This window comes from Schistocerca nitens, chromosome 12, assembly GCF_023898315.1.
Source record: "Schistocerca nitens isolate TAMUIC-IGC-003100 chromosome 12, iqSchNite1.1, whole genome shotgun sequence".
NCBI lineage: Eukaryota > Metazoa > Arthropoda > Insecta > Orthoptera > Acrididae > Schistocerca > Schistocerca nitens.
The window spans coordinates 133,392,997-133,403,479 of NC_064625.1; positions in this window are offsets into that span (position 1 = coordinate 133,392,997).

The window sequence follows — 10,483 nt, forward strand, 5'->3', positions numbered from 1 at the left end:
TATATTATATCAGCTGCTTCATTAGACAGATTCTCCAATCTTTGATAAACACTTCACATTCGTCACGATACCTGCTATCAGCAACTGCAACGAATCTCGATTAAACTTGCCGCACCCTCTCCGTTGCATTTCTGACGCACATCTGCCAAAAAATTTCTTTTCGTAGCAGCTATGCTCGCGTTAGCGAGTGTAGTAGAACTGTGCCGCACATTTGTGCAAGACACAGATAATAACGCAGGTGCTATGTGTGCTGCGGTAGGATTCTCCTTCTTTATCAGACACCATTAAATGTGTTTTCTAATTCAAAGCAGGACCAATGGATGTTGGCAGCACTGCTACATGGCTTTGCCATTTCAGCTTCATCCGACAACTTTAAACCCAGAGTTATCAGTTGGTTGTCGCATTTTTTGCTCTCCAGATCCGAAATCCCTTGTGGCGGGCAACAAAGTAGTTATCTCTCTCTCTCTCTCTCTCTCTCTTTCTCTCACTCTCCATCTCTCTTTCTCTGAAACGGAAAACATCTGCAGTTAGTAACGTGTTCCGTGGCCCATTATACACGGTCATTAAAATTGCTACACCAAGAAGAAAAGCAGATGATAAACGAGTATTCATTGGACAAATATATTATACTACAACTGACATGTGATTACATTTTCGCGTAATTTGGGTGCATAGATCCTGAGAAATCAGTACCCAGAACAACCACCTCTGGCCGCAATAACGGCCTTGATACGCCTGGGCATTGAGTCAGAGCTTGGATGGCGTGTACAGGTACAGCTGCCCATGCAGCTTCAACACGATACCACAGTCCATCAAGAGTAGTGACTGGCGTATTGTGACGAACCAGTTGCTCGGCCACCATCGACCAGACGTTTTCAGTTTGTGAGAGATCTGGAGAATGTGCTGGCCAGGGCAGCAGTCGAACGTTTTCTGTATCCAGAAAGGCCCGTACAGGACCTGCAACATGCGGTCGTGCATTATCCAGCTGAAATGTAGGGTTTCGCAGGGGTCGAATGAAGGGTAGAGCCACGGGTCGTAACACATCTGAAATGTAACGTCCACTGTTCAAAGCACCGTCAATGCGAACAAGAGGTGACCGAGACGTGTAACCAATGGCACCCCATACAATCACGCCGGTTGACGCGCCAGTATGGCGATGACGAATACACGCTTCCAATGTGCGTTCACCGCGATGTCGCAAACACGGATGCGACCATCATGATGCTGTAAACAGAACCTTGATTCATCCGAAAAAGTGACGTTCTGCCTTTCGTGCACCCAGGTTCGTCGTTGAGTACACTATCGCAGGCGCTCCTGTCTGTGATGCCGCGTCAAGGGTAACCGCACCCATGGTCTCCGAGCTGGTAGTCCATGCTGCTGGAAACGTCGTCGAACTGTTCGTGCAGATGGTTGTTGTCGTGAAAACGTCCCCGCCTGTTCACTCAGGGATCGAGACGTGGCTGCACGATCCGTTACAGCCATGCGGATAAGATGCCTGTCATCTCGACTGCTAGTGATACGAGGTCGTTGGGCTCCGGCATGGCGTTCCGTATTCTGCTAACAGTCATTGGATCTCGACCAACGCGAGAAGCAATGTCGCGATACGATAAACCGCAATTCGCGATAGGCTACAATCCGACCTATATCAAAGTCGGAAACGTGATGGTACGCATTTCTCCGCCTTACCCGAGGCATCACAACAACTTTTCACCAGGCAACGCCGGTAAAGTGTGTATGAGAAATCGGTTGGAAACTTTGCTCATGTCAGTACGTTGTAGGTGTCGCCACCGGCGCCAACCTTGTGTGAATGCTCTGAAAAGCTAATCATTTCCATATCACAGCATCTTCTTCCTGTCGGTTAAATTTCGCGTCTATAGCACGTCATCTTCGTGGTATAGCAATTTTAATGGCCAGTAGTGTATATTGGTTCACTACAATCAAGTGCACCAGCGGAATTTTCTTCCTTGTGGCCGTTTACCTGCCCTGGCCACTAACGTAATTTCAGGCAGTGTCCTCTGTTCACATGTCGTCGCTGTCCAACACGGTGTGTATTTTTGACAGATTAATACATGTTTCATTGTGCATAATTACGTCGGTAACAGTTTGGTCTTTTCATGTACCGATTGGTGGCTAGCAAGTCGTTTGGTCGATCGGTCCGTGACTGTCTCCACCACCTGACTCATCTAAGTGAACGTTACTGTTACTGTTTCGAGGGGAGGAAGCCCCCCCCCCTCCCCCCGGAGGAGTCTCATTTTCGTTGTCTATACTGTCCTTTTCATGGGTGTTTAATGGTCTGTTGGTGATCTATTATAGCCAGTGCTTTAAAAGAAAAAAAATTATTATGTTTTATGTAAATCAATGGCCTTCAGCCCGTATAAGTAAGTTTGTATTCTGCCAAGTGGATATTTTGCTGAAAGTTACTGTTGTTGTGCTATCTTTCCATTTAATGCACTGTCAACCACTTAAAACTTAAGGGTATAAGGTATTATTGAATTTTTGGGAAATCAATTGTGGGCCTTCAGCCACTTAAAACCTTATTCTTAAAATTTGCTATTGTCGTTGCGTTGCTTTTTCATTTAGTGTGCTTTCTGCCACTCAAAAAATAAAAGGTTAAGGTTTTTTTTTTAATTTTTGGAAAATCAACTGTGGGCCTTCAGCCGTTTAAAGACTTATTCTTCAAATTTCCCGTTAAGCAAAAATATTGCGGCCTTCTGCCTTAAAAGATTATGGTGACATATTTTAAAATTTTGAAAATTAGTTGTGGCCTTCGACCTTCAACCGTTTCTATTGCACCTTGTATATGTTTGTTCTACCCACTTTTGCCTTGAGGCTTTCAGCCTAGCTGTGACAGGGTGTTACAAAAAGGTACGGCCAAACTTTCAGGAAACATTCCTCACACACAGAGAAAGACAATATGTTATGTGGACATGTGTCCGGAAACGCTTACTTTCCATGTTAGAGCTCATTTTATTACTTCTCTTCAAATCACATTAATCATGTAATGGAAACACACAGCAACAGAACGTACCAGCGTGACTTCAAACACTTTGTTACAGCAAATGTTCAAAATGTCCTCCGTTAGCGAGGATACATGCATCCACCCTCCTTCGCATGGAATCCCTGATGCGCTGATGCAGCCCTGGAGAATGGCGTATTGTATCACAGCCGTCCACAATACGAGCACGAAGAGTCTCTACATTTGGTACCGGGGTTGCGACGGACAAGAGCTTTCAAATGAGGCCAGGAGAGCGTGGAGGCCATGGAATTGGTCCGCCTCTGCCAATCCATCGGTCACCGAATCTGTTGTTGAGAAACGTACGAACACTTCGACTGAAATGTGCAGGAGCTCCATCGTGCATGAACCACATGTTGTGTCGTGGACGAAAATGGGGCCCAATCAAGACATCACCAACAATGCCTGCCCAAACGTTCACAGAAAATCTGTGTTGATGACGTGATTGCACAATTGCGTGCGGATTCTCGTCAGCCCACACATGCTGATTGTGAAAATTTACAATTTGATCACGTTGTAATGAAGCCTCATCCGTAAAGAGAACATTTGCACTGAACTGAGGATTGACACATTTTTGGATGAACCATTCGCAGAAGTGTACCCGTGGAGGCCAATCAGCTGCTGATAGTGCCAGCACACGCTGTACATGGTACGGAAACAACTGGTTCTCCCGTAGCACTCTCCATACAGTGACGCGGTCAACGTTACCTTGTACAGCAGCAACTTCTCTGACGCTGACATTAGGGTTATCGTCAACTGCACGAAGAATTGCCTCGTCCATTGCAGGTGTACTCGTCGTTCTAGGTCTTTCCTAGTCGCGAGTAATAGGCTGGAACGTTCCGTGCTCCCTAAGACGCCGATCAATTGCTTCGAACGTCTTCCTGTCGGGACACCTTCGTTCTGGAAATCTGTCTAGATACAAACGTACCGTGCCACGGCTATTGCCCCGTGCTAATCCGTACATCAGATGGGCATCTGCCAACTCAGCATTTGTAAACATTGCACTGACTCCAAAACCACGTTCGTGATGAACACTAACCTGTTGATGCTACGTACTGATGTGCTTGATGCTAGTACTGTAGAGCAATGAGTCGCATGTCAACACAAGCACCGAAGTCAACATTACCTTCCTTCAATTGGCCCAACTGGCGGTGAATCGAGGAAGTGCAGTCCATACTGACGAAACTAAAATGAGCTCTAACATGGAAATTAAGCGTTTCCGGACACATGTCCACATAACATCTTTTCTTTACTTGTGTGTGAAGAATGTTTCCTGAAGGTTTGGCCGTACCTTTTTGTAACACCCTATCTATATATTACTTTATTTGCAATTTTTACTGCGTATCTTCAGTGACTTGAAATTCATCTTGTTGATTTTTAAGATTTCTTGCTTGGAGGCCTTCAGCCGTGAAAGGATTGAATTTTGTAGTTGTAAAGGTTCGGCTAAGTGCTGTTTTGGTTTAAATGTGTTATTAAATTACAATAAATTACAATTTTGAAGTGAAACTGACCGTCACATTATTTGGCCCTCTCCACAATCCTAATTACCTGTTCTGCCCAGCGGGTTTAGCGGGCGTATCAGCGCTTTCATAAACAGACCGAATGAAGATGGGGAGATGGCCAGTCGTGGAGCTACCCTAGAGCAAGGTGTGTCCAAGCAGTGTCCTACACCTTAAAAATATAGGAGAAATACATACCCAATGCTATTTACGTAAGAAAGCCATCTGAATAGCCGTCTCTAACAAGGTCAGGTTGTCGGCACTGGATCGAAATCTCCTGAACACCGACAGGGAGCGACGTAGGAGCTATCTGGTCGCCAACATCCACACCAAACGATGGTTAACCATCCGCTCCGATGTGATTCCTACTCGGCTCGTTACGGCAACGCTCGGGTATGTACTGGGAGACGTTCGGTTCTTCTCCACTTTGAGAAGGGGTACAAAAATTGCCTTCTTCCAGAATTTGGGAAAGCGGCTGACCACCATTTCAAATTAAAACATTGCAAGAGGATTTACTTCGACAAGTTCCGGGGCATTCTGAATCGGATTTGATCGTGACTGGGAGCAACATCACGAGCTATAGAAAATGTCGAACCAGTACGGTAGCCAGAAAGATGGGACTGATAGGATCACCTATAACAAGACAAAGACAGTAAATACCACTGCAGACTGGGAAGCATCGGAAGTCACTGTGCAAATGGTGGACAAATTTAAATATCTGGGAGAATTTGTAACAGGAAGGAACAGGAGCAAGGAGGGAATATCAGAGAGGATAAAGAAGGTGAGGTCAGCCTTCTACATGACGAGAGACGTATACAATAAAAAGAATATATCCACAGAGGCAAAGATACGCCACTACAAGGCAACGGTGAGGAATGCAGTGTTATATGCTGCTGAGACGATGACACTAGGAAGAAATGGGGCAGAACAACTAGATAAAAATACTGAGAAAAATACTAGGTCCCAAAAGAGGTGGAGAGAGATGGATGCAAAGACCTAAGGAAGGATTGTACCGGAACATGAGAACAATATCCGGGCAAATCAGACTCAAAAGGGCAAGGTTTGCTGGACATGTAGTTAGGATGAGTATGGACAGAATGACGAAGAGAAACAACAGGGAGGACAAGGGGAAAGACAGGAACCAAGTGGGTTGTTGAACTTCGGAAGGACCGGTTGGAATTGGGGATCAAGGTCGAAGGAAAGGAACATTGGAGGAACAAATACACACCGCCCAATGTGCCGGAGATCAATGACAGAGAAGAATACAGGAAAAGATTAGAGTGTCACCAGTGGAGCCAACTGGAGAAACGGAAACTGAAGATCTCGAAAGAAGAGCGGGAGAGAAGAAGAGAAAGAATGAAGAGGCTCTGGGAGAAGAGGAAAATGCAGTCCACGAAGGGGTTACCTGTGGTCCTACAGACGCCGTAACGCAAAAAGAAGAAGAAGAAGAAGAATGTCGAACCAGCTCCCATATAGAATATTGACAGTTATAGGATTGGATTATTAGACCGGAAGTGCAACTCACCCCTTTCCACTGGGCCACGGTACGACGGAATATTGGATCCTAGCTGGAAGTACCAGTAGTCAATGGAAAATGCTCTACCACTGCCTGTGCAATGTCTCCACGTGTTGTTTGGAGACACCCCTGGTTTAACAATGCTGCTACATACTTTTGTATAGTAGAACGGTTGATGGGGTCCAGGAACGCTTACCATGATCTTTCCCTGATCTCCTTAACTACGCGATACGAAAGGCTGTGAGGTTGTTGCTTGTTGGGTGACATTTCAACTGTCGAACAGGTGCACGCCTATCCTGCATTGTTGACAAGCATTCATCTGTCCACAAAGGTGCAGGTCGCTTCCTAAGATGACGTGAGGACTTTGGGATGGAGAAAGCAGCATAATGCATCATTCATTGGATGTTGTCCACCAATTCCTGGACGCTGTCACTTTGAGAAGAGGTTCCAAAATTGCCTCCTTCCACCATTTGGGAAAGTGGCCTGGATAGCGTCCAGTTGGCCCTGCTGACCAACCGTTTTGCTGGCTTCTCTTCAGGTAGTGCTCCATCCAGCAGGTGAACGTGGAGTGAGAAGTGGTCAGTGGAATGGTGGTTATCACTGACCTCCCACTGAACAGATTCTGTGAGGTCTAGAGAGCAGAATCACAGGCCGATGACTGAGAATGACCCAGTAACAGCGCAGAAATAAATGGGTGTAACTGTGTTAAGGATGCACAGCTCCTGAGCCGTCATGAGGCTCTCCACAACCTGACCCCAAGGTTAATCAAGGGTAGCTGCTTGCTGGGAATTAGAAGATTCTCCTAACAATGCCCCTATGCACAAGCGCTTCTTGACGGACTTCAAGGAGCCACAGATTCCCTCTAAACCCTTTTGGACACACAAAAATGAAACCTCACCAAAACTACGCTCTTTCCGCTTCACTGTGAAAAACACTTTCTGGCCAGCAGAATATGTTCCAGTACTGCAAATACCACCACTCTGAATAAATCCAGAATCAGGAGGACTGATTGCGCAAGCCCTCTAGTTTGGTTGGTTGTTAGTATCACCGTTACACTGAGGAGAAGGATGACAAAAATTTCAAATTATCCATTCCTGTCCCATGGGCCACTAGGGAAACAGACGTCCATCTAGACAGAGTCTCATGAGTCTGAGTAAGCCTTACACAACTGAGATGCAGCAGGTTCCCCAGATCTTGCCCACTAAAATCTGTTTCACCTCAGCAGCCATGCATCTTAATGGTGCGCATCACACATTAAGACTAAGGTTACTTTTATAGAGCCATCCTTGCCATCCAGGCAGTCAAACCTAGGTCCCCGTTCCCCATGACATGCAACGTCCGACTGCTCTGCCGCACAGTGCTCGCTGAAGCCTGCTGAGAGCTTACAGTGACAGGGGCCGGCTTCATTTAACAACCCCCACCACATCAACCCTGGAGTTGCCAAGTCCGTAACCCAGCAAATAAATGCATAGCCCCTGAGGGCTCGTCCACGTGTAGCCCGACTGTCAACATCCATAATGGCGTGACTGGAGCATTGGCACTCTAAGCAGCAAATTGGCTTTGGTACGTAAGATCTAATCTTAAGCTAGAGGAATCTTGCTGCAATATACGCAGGCAACTCTGGCAGATTGAATGTCACAACAAATGATGCTAACTTTTGGAGCTTACCATCAACCACCAACACTTTTCAGTCACCATTGTACTTTCCCACTGCTGTTGCTCTTCTTTTGTATCCACATCCATAATGTCCCAGCATCTTACAAAGCCTTTAACGCCTTTTCGCCTGGTGTGCACCTCACTATTGATGGGACATATCCCAGCAGCATGGCTTTTATCAGCTTCTGTACCTGAGGAGCCCTCATAGTCTTCAGCAGGAGAGTGTCATTCCACAGCCTCTTGATCGATCTGAGTTGCATTGAAAGTTTCTCTAAAGACATAGACATAAAATGGAGATAATTTCTCAAAAGATAAGTCCATACATTTCATGACAATAAAAACGTTTCTTAGCACAGTAGAAATATAGGAACACATGAGGCAATACTGACGCTACGACTTATCTTAGAAGCTAGATTAAGAGAAGGCAAATCTACGTTTCTAGCATTTGTAGACATAGAGAAAGCTTTTGACAATGTTGACTGGAATACCCTCTTTCAAATTCTGAAGGTGGCAGGGGTAAAATACAGGGAGCGAAAGGCTATTTACAATTTGTACAGAAACCAGATGATAGTTATAAGAGTTGAGGGACATGAAAGGGAAGCGGTGGTTGGGAAGGGAGTGAGACAGGGTTGTAGCTTCTCTCCGATGTTATTCAATCTGTATATTGAGCAAGCAGTGAAGGAAAGAAAAGAAAAATTTGGAGTAGGTATTAAAATCCATGGAGAAGAAATAAAAACTTTGAGGTTCGCCAATGACATTGTAGTTCTCTCAGAGACAGCAAAGGACTTGGAAGACCAGTTGAACGGAATGGGCCGTCCGCGGTGGTCTCGCGGTTCTAGGCGCGCAGTCCGGAACCGTGCGACTGCTACGGTCGCAGGTTCGAATCCTGCCTCGGGCATGGATGCGTGTGTTTTCCTTAGGTTAGTTAGGTTTAAGTAGTTCTAAGTTCTAGGGGACTGATGATCACAGCAGTTGAGTCCCATAGTGCTCAGAGCCATTTTTTTGAACGGAATGGACAGTGTCTTGAAAGGAGGATATAAGATGAACATCAACAAAAGCAAAACGAGGATAACGGAATGTAGTCAAATTAAATAGGGTGATGCTGAGTGAATCAGATTAGGAAATGAGACACTTAAAGTACAAAAGGAGTTTTGCTATTTGGGGAGAAAAATAACTGATGATGGTAGAAGTAGAGAGGATATAAAATGCAGACTGGCAATGGCAAGGAAATGGTTTCTGAACATGAGAAATTTGTTAACATCGAGTATAGATGTAAGTGTCAGGAAGTCGTTTCTGAAAGTATTTGTGTGGAGTGTAGCCATGTATGGAAGTGAAACATGGACGATAACTAGTTTGGTCAAGAAGAGAAGAGTAGCTTTCGAAATGTGGTGCCACAGAAGAATGCTGAAGATTAGATGGGTAGATCACATAACTAATGAGGAAGTATCGAATAGGATTGGGGAGAAGAGATGTTTGTGGCACAACTTGACTAGAAGAAGGGATCGGTTGGTAGGACATGTTCTGAGGCATCAGGGGATCACCAATTTAGTATTGGAGGGCAGCGTGGAGGGTAAAAATCGTAGAGGGAGACCAAGAGATGAATACACTAAGCAGATTCAGAAGGATGTAGGTTGCAGTAGGTACTGGGAGATGAAGAAGCTTGCACAGGATAGAGTTGCATGGAGAGCTGCATCAAAGCAGTCTCAGGACTGAAGACCACAACAACAACAGCACAGGATGTGGTCCATTACTATGATTACTGTTGTTGAGTCAGAGATGACCTAGGTGCACTAGCTACACGAGGTCTCTTATGATTATGGGTGTTAATACCACCCAACCGTCCACGTAAAATGCAGGGAGTAGAAACATGGGATATAGACTATATGGAAGCCAAGGAAGAAAGAGCGAGAGAAGAGGTGTGAGTGTGTGTGTGTGTGCGTGTGTGTGTGTGTGGTGTGTGTGTGTGTGTGTGTGAGTGTCTGTGGAGCTTACAGGTGTTCAGTGCTGAGGTTATCAGCACCCTTACACATACTAAAAAAACCAAATACGGTTAAAGAGACTAAAATGGTTCAAATGGCTCTAAGCACAGTCCCCTAGACTTAGAACTACTTAAACTAACTAACCTAAGGACATCTCGTACATCCATGCTCGAGGCAGGATTCGAACCTGCGACCGTAGTAGCGGCGTGGTTCGAGACTGAAGCCCCTTGTACCGCCCGACCACAGCGGCCGGCACAAAGGAATTAAAAGTGCTATGTCACATTGACGAGGAAACCTATAAAAGACAATCACTCAATCGCACCTCACTCGCATTGACCCTAACAAACACTCTCTTTCACAGGCCTAAATAGGACAGAGAAGTGTGCTATACAATGTATTGAAACAGAAGTAAAACAAGAGGAGTTAAAAGAATACTGCAGGGCAATGTGACTGGCTGCACTCTTACGAAAAATATAGGTCAGCCAGCCAACATCTTAACACTTTACCATCTCCATAAAATTTTAGGAACCCAGCTGGATCGATCATAAAACCATAAAACTTTAACCACGTTCGTTTCAATGTCACTTAAACTAGAGGGCGGATCTGCGAACAAAACAGCCGCTACCCTATGGTCTGGAAATACAACACAGACTAGTAAAAGGTAGCGCACAGCAATTTTTACACCACAAGCACTACGCACTGGAAAATCCTCTCGCCAGAGCAAGAAGCCATGTGTCATTGGTCTGTGGTCTATGCAAGACCAGTAAGGAGAAAGTCATCCCATCTTCATCACTGGAAGAAACTGTGCCATGGTTGAGTG